The sequence below is a fragment of the Coturnix japonica genome, chromosome 10 (assembly GCF_054131305.1).
Source record: "Coturnix japonica strain WE chromosome 10, WE-NBRP24, whole genome shotgun sequence".
NCBI lineage: Eukaryota > Metazoa > Chordata > Aves > Galliformes > Phasianidae > Coturnix > Coturnix japonica.
This window is the reverse complement of record NC_140672.1, coordinates 1,829,096-1,835,898: the sequence shown is the minus strand read 5'-3', so window position 1 is coordinate 1,835,898 and position 6,803 is coordinate 1,829,096. Positions and strand designations below refer to the sequence as shown.

At 43.6% G+C, this 6,803-nt stretch overlaps 1 protein-coding gene across 1 annotated transcript in view; it reads left to right on the top strand.

The window, feature by feature from the left end:
* Window positions 1–2,306: 2,306 nt before the first annotated feature.
* Window positions 2,307–6,803, top strand: part of DPYSL2 (dihydropyrimidinase like 2) — a 46,118-nt gene continuing 41,621 nt past the window's right edge. The window contains exon 1 of the mRNA XM_085510143.1: window positions 2,307–2,583. The gene's annotated coding sequence lies outside the window, so the exon portion shown is untranslated. The remainder of the gene's footprint in view (window positions 2,584–6,803) is intronic.

Here is a 6,803-nt window from a genome sequence, read left to right as displayed (position 1 = left end):
GCAGCATAATGTGAGCACAGCCTTTTTGTTGTGTTACTTTCTGGCTTCTTGGGTACCTAGAGAGTAGTTGGGTGGATAGACATCTTTTGTCTTCAGCAGGGCCTCAGTTCAGTGTTTAAGGTGTTGAAGCTAAAACTCAAGTGATGTACAGTGAGCTTTACATAGAAAGGGGAGCTTATAGGCGAACTGATCTGTGTTTGGCAGCCCTGAATGATGAAGAGAAACAGACCCTTGCATTTCTTTCAGAGCTCTTTCTGCCCTCTGAAGAGCACCCGTTCTGCATTCTGTAGCCATTGCTATAGTAACTTTCTGCCTCCTGATTTTGTTATGAATGGCAGTAGGAAAAGCCTCTGTGCAGGCTCCAGCTGATACCCTGCTGTTTCCAACATCCTCAAGGCTTGCTTTCCTTTTTAACCCGTGAACGGATGGTGCTTTTTTAGCTGGGGTTCCTTTGTGAATCTCTTCTCTTTCTTTTGTCTCTGTGCATTCAACACCACGCCATATGTCCACTGTACACTGGGAGGGGTAATTTGGAGTGAGCAGCTTAATGCAGGCAAAGATCTGAGTCCTTAGGGGAGAAAGTGCTGGGTGTTTGGGGGGGAGTGTTAGTGTGTAGTGTGTCTTTTTGTGGGAAGAATGAGAGCCAGTGGGGTTTAGCATCTACCAGCACCGGGCTCTGAAGGCTGACTTTGTCTTGCTTTATCATGATCCAGGCATCCCCTCTCCAGACACAATGCAGCTCTTTTCCTTCTGCCAGCGCACTCTCCCTATGGGATTTGCTGCTACCATGGAAAACAGAATCAAGCACGAAGCAAATCTGTTCTTTAACCAGTTGTGAGCAGCGGGTCAATATTATCACTGCAGTTTAACTAATGTATAGAACGAAAGCACCTTGCTTGGGTCAATGGCATGAACATAGGGACTTTGGAAGGAGCTGGCATATTAACAAATGCTCACTGTTTGGAAGTGCTTGCAGTGGGATGGTTTTAGCACTATGGGGATCCCTTGGGCATTCCCAAACTACATGTGCTTTCCAAACACCAGCTCAGCTAAACAGGCCTGAGTCTTGGCATTGCACATGCTGGAGATGTGCAGCACTTAGTGCAAAGCCATTGTGAGCATTCTTTATCCAGAGGCTTGTGTATCCAGCCCATCTATTTGACCATCCTTTAAATGGATTAGAACGCTTCATCATGTTGCTGGAGAGAGAATTTCTGTCCTTTTCCTTCTTTTTATTTTAAAAGGTCAAAATATGCATACAGACACTTGAGGGGGAAAAAGAAAAAAACACGTATTTTATCATTTTGAAATCAGAATGTCTTTCTCTGGATTCAATGAACAGTACAGCTGTGCTCAGCCCTCAGATGGGATGTTGTGTGTCAGATGATAGGCAGGTCAGGCTGTCATGCTTTACTTTGCTTCACTGAAGTTTGTTTAACAAATTGTTTCGTGCTGACCTCAGGTCACCAAAGTGCAAAACTGGAATACAAGGGGGGAGGAAAGGTTGCTTTGTGCAGAAAGTAATATGGGGCCTGACCTCTTGGTGCTGCTTCTCTGTAACTTAGTAATATGCTGTGTTACAAGAAGGTCTTTGGATTATTTGAAGCAAAACTTTTCCAGGATGCGGCTCAAATCTGAGGGTATACATCAAATATACACCAAATTTGCCTGTTTAAATGTAATGCTCCTAGATGCTCCCCTCCCTCCTTGCTGTTTAAAGGAGCACACGTCTCATTGGTAAGTGGGACAGTCATCCTGCATCCCTCATCCTGCCCAGGGAAAGCAATGTGTGCCCCTCACTGAGTGCAGGGATATCCTGGCTGAGGGGTCTCTGTGTGCTGGTGACACATGGCTGTTCCTTTCCAAAGCAGCAGCTGGCAGCCCTCTGACAAGCATGCCACAGATGGCAACAAAATGCAAGGGCCCTCCACCAGCCCCTTGCCAAAGCAAGCCCCTTGTTGTCCCTCCCTAACCTAAGGGAACCCATTGCTGCTTAGTGGGGCTTCCAGTTCTGATGGTCACAGCTGCATCCAGGGCCTGTAATACCTATGAGGCACTTTGAGCCCATTCCATTCCTTGGGAGTGAGAAGAATCATGAGTGGGGATGGTGGTTTTGTCAGGAGTGCCTTCTGCAAGGCCAAAGGGAAGGAAGGAATCATCCCTGCAGGAGTTAATCCTCTGGGCAGTCTGAGAGGCATGCAGATCTATGAAATAAAAGCTTGTAATGCAGTTTAATTAGATTAGATTTATTTAATAAGTGCAACATGAGGACATCAGCTCATGTTCACTGCAGCAGCAAAGCCCCCAGACCTAATGGGTTCTACAGAGCAGCATAAAGAGAGATCTGTTTTTTCCATTGCTGCTACTGGTTTTAGTCTTCCTTCATACTACTGCTTATATTCCTTATTCCTGGGTTTTCTCTATTTCTGAAAGCAGAAAAGGGCTGAAAACTGCAGAGGCAGCTTGAACAGAGCAGTGGTGGTGATTAGGAAGATCCCCAGACTGGGCTGACTACAGGCAAAGGAGAACCTGGACCAGCATCTTGCTATTACTCCATGTGACAGGCTTCCTCTGTGGTTTGAGGTGGGCCATTTGAATTTCTATGCCTCATTTCCCATGTGTACAGTGAGGCTAATAATGCTGCCTTTGTCTGTCCTGCCTATTTAAAATGTAATGAGATTTTCAAAAATGACAAATGGTTTTCAGTGCCTCGTATGAGTGCTTCGCTGAAGGCGTCTTCAGAAGTGACTGAGAGCTCTCCTGCTGAGCTGGAAGGCCTGGTAAGGTTTTCAAGCTGTGTCAGCAAAATGAAGGAACTGAGCAGTACAGAGACAGACCAACACAGGTTTCTATGTGTGGAGATTATTCTAAGCACAGTTCTGGTCCAAATGTTGATGGCAGTGATGCCTTTGAACACAGAAAGCTGGTTTCAGAGCCTAAGGAAGTTTTTGCTTTTCCAAACCCATCATTATATGTTGTGATTGCAATGTCATGGGTAATATTCCAAGATATTTTGTGGGGATAAGTATTTCCATCCCAGTAAATGGGGAGGTTTTTCTGTTTGCTGGGAAGTAGCACATGAGTTGCTATGAAATATCAGGAATGGGAGAGAGCAGTTATAGAGGAGCTGCTGAAAGGGCAAGGATGGAAACAGAAAGGGAAGGTGAAGCTTCACTTTGCATCTGTGATACAGTAGCACACGTTAAACCAAAATGCATTTGTTCATCCCAAGTATGGGCTATTTCTTGTGTCTAGTTTACTGCTGACTTTCATTTTCAGTGGTATTGTGTCCCTTCTTAGAGCAAGCCAGAGAGCTGTAATGCTCAAAGTCGAATGAGTGAATCATTCATAGAGCATGAAATGCTTTAGGACCCTTAGTGTTATTGTTGGCATCATAATTTATTAACACAGTGCTTAGAAGGTGTGTGAAGCCATGTGGATCATGGCTCTGGCATGCTTTCAGTAAGAAGATCTTATCTGGAGGGAGAGAGAGCAGTCCCAGCAACAGGATAAACAGGAACGTTCACCCATTCTTCTCCTTCCAACCTGAATAGGAGCCCCCTGAGTTGGAAGGTCTCTCTTTTAAGCATGGATGCAGTGGTAGAGATTGCCATGGTCCTTTTGGGAACATGCTGTCAAAATTGCAGATAACTCCCACTTCACAAATCAATATTTATTTCCTGTTCAGTCCCAGTTCCATACAGATGTTTAATAGCAGTACACCCGGAGATGTCATATTCTTAGGGAGGTGTTCAGAGGAAATGTTAATATTTAATGATGCCTTTTTGTGGTCAGACGGGTGAGTTCTCTTAATGACATTGTCTGGAAGAAAGATGCTTCCATGTTCAGCTGTAATCAATCCATGCCAACCTATTGTTAGGGCTTCAAAATGCTGTAGGACATTTATGGACCATAATGACAGATTTGGTGGAACTTTTGTCTTAAACGCTGAGCAGTTCAGAATGATTCCTACTGCTGTTACCCAGGGTTATCACTGAGAATAGCTGATAGTGTCTGACTTCAGAGCAGTCCGGTGCCCTTCACTGCATTTATTTTATGGAGGCTGAATTAATAAATAGTTTTGAAGGCAGTGAGGCTCTCCACTCTCTCTGGAAGTCAATGGGAGTTGTATACCTAATTTCTATTTGTGTGCCTTTGGAAAATCCCCTTCTAATTGGCTAAATATTTGTACTGTTGGCTGTGGGCACTGTGGCACAATGTGGCTTTCAAACCATCTGTTTTCAGGGATTAAAACCCACTGGCAAGAAACTTTGATTGGCAGAAACTCACCCAGGCTGATTTACATCAGTTGAGGTTGCTGAGGACAAAACCATAAAGCAAAACAGAGGCATAGGACAGGCAGAAATGAAGAACGTCCATGGAAATAAATGAGCTTTGTTTTGGCTTCTGAATGGACTTCACTCATTTATCAAAAGATTTTCTTCTGTTCCTCAATGTTTTTGAAATAATGTCTCATCTTTGAGTGCTCAGTGCCAAGAAAAGCTGTCAACCACTCCAGCAATTATCATATCCCAAAGGGAACTTGGTTAATGATTCCTCTGCAGACAAACTTGGTCTTTCAGTTTTTGTGTTATGCCAGAACAATTCCAACCCAGTCAAGCATTTAAAGATTTGGGTTGATTTGTGTTGTTCCAAGAATATTCTGGAAGTGCAGTTAATCACTGCCACCTCTTGTGATGAACCTGCACCTTAGAAAAGGAAGATTCCAGAATCAGATGCAGGGATCAGCACCAACCAGGGAGAGGAAAGATGGACCATCCTAGCTTGTAGTCAGGCTTTCAGCCCCATGGCTCCCAGACACCATGATTTTCCTCTATGTTCAGTATAAGCAATCAGTTAACTTCACTTTTGAGTTCCCTCTCTCTCACTGAACCCAGCTGAAAACGCCGTATCAAACTTGATTTAGTTCTGAGAACAAAGCAATGTTCTTAAGTTATGACCCAATTAGACTTAATGGAAGGGCTGGCACTGAAATAAGGTTGTCTAGTTCTTCTTTGCTCCCGTGCTTCACTGGATGTAAGCCCATGGTTTGGCACATAGACCTGCTTCCTTTCTATGGATAGCTGCTGTTTTCCCTGGTAAGGCTTTGACTTTGTGAAGTTCTGCCTCTGCAAGAATCTGTATTTCCATGGGATCCTGCTTTGTGTGATAAATCTTGCACCCAGTGGAAATATTAATAATTATTTTTAGTAGGAAGAGCCCCAGATTTGGAAGTGGTTGCTGTCATTTGATGTCGATTTAATGGCAGAATCTACTGCTGTAATTTCTGATTGCCTTCTTAGTATCTGCTCTCTGATATCATTACTACCAGCTAATATTCACTGCATGCTTGGAACACAATATCTATTGCACAGAGGGTGAAGGTTGCCAGTGTAACTCACTTTGGCCTGATTGTTTTCGCAGGCTTATATTTATGGGCTGGTCTGTCACTTCTATGAGTCCAAGTGAAAATAGGCACCCTGTGGGATTACTAAGCACACAGATGATCAGATCCTGGTGATGTTTCAGGAAAGTTTGGTTATCTCTGTGCTTTAGAGCTTAAGCTTTACTCACAATATCATTCCTTCTATAAGAGGAATAGTAGGAGTAAAACTATGGAGGCGTGTGGATGTTTTAGCTCAAGTATAACAGTAGCAACAACAACAAAAAGAAGAGTTGAATTGCTACTATTAAACATTGCTCAAGAATGGGAGTAGAAACTTATAAAAAGTTACCCCATAGTTTTTCAGTGTCCATAAATCGACCATAAAGATACAAAGTGTTTGCCTGTCATGCTCATGTGAAATAGCCAGTAAGGAGGATGTAGTGAACAAAGGTGCCTTTTAGTAATTCCACGATCCTTTTGGGACTGACCTTCATCAGGTCTGAGATGTCTGGATGTTGCAGATTCATCTGCAGGATTTGATTCTTGTCTCAGCCATTTCCCAGCCTCCAGAATGGCTTTTTTCTTGGCAGATTGCTCTCTTGCTGTCCTTTCACAAGGGGCCATCTGAGCGTCTTCCAAGGATGTGCCAAGTGATGAATGAGCTCGATTTAAGGCTCTCCCTAAAAGCCACTGCCTACATTTCAGCAAACTGCAGGACGTGTCAACACAGTCACTTCAAGGCTTTCAGCTATCTGGGGCCCTTCGGCACTCTGCTGCTTCTGTGGATTGCCTGATCAGCAATGCTATGACCATTAATATTTATAAACCTTAAATAATACAGGACTTCAGGGTACCTGAGAGACCATATGTTGGCTTCCAATTCCCAGCAAAGCACCTGCGATCCTTGTGACCACAAGCCTGGCTGATCTTCTGTCCAGGCCCCAGAAGGGGAAGGGTTGGAGCTTTCCCCCCAAGGGTGTCTGTCTTTGGCCTCCTCCCACCTTCATTAGTTACCAGATCACATCCCCATCATCATTCAAGGCCAAGCTGCAGGCTTCTTTCTTTCCTTTTAGTCTGGAGTCATAATGTATTGTGTTGTGCTTTTACTATGGAGTTTCACTTAGTTGTGACCTTGGGTGATTCTTCTTCCCCCCCCCACCTACTGGAATAAATGCATTGAGTTGGGTATTGCTTGCAGGGAGAGAGAGCTCTGAGATTTATTTTTTTTTCATGATTATTATTTATTTATTGCTTTGGATATTGTTTTGGTCTGAGTCTTGCTAAGTCTTGCTAAGGTGCTGGGTAACCATTTGGACACAGATGCCTCTGAATTACCATTTAATATGCATGTGTGAAGATGCATATCAATGAATAATGCATAATAATACATAGCTTGGCGATTGGGTTTGGTTCAGAG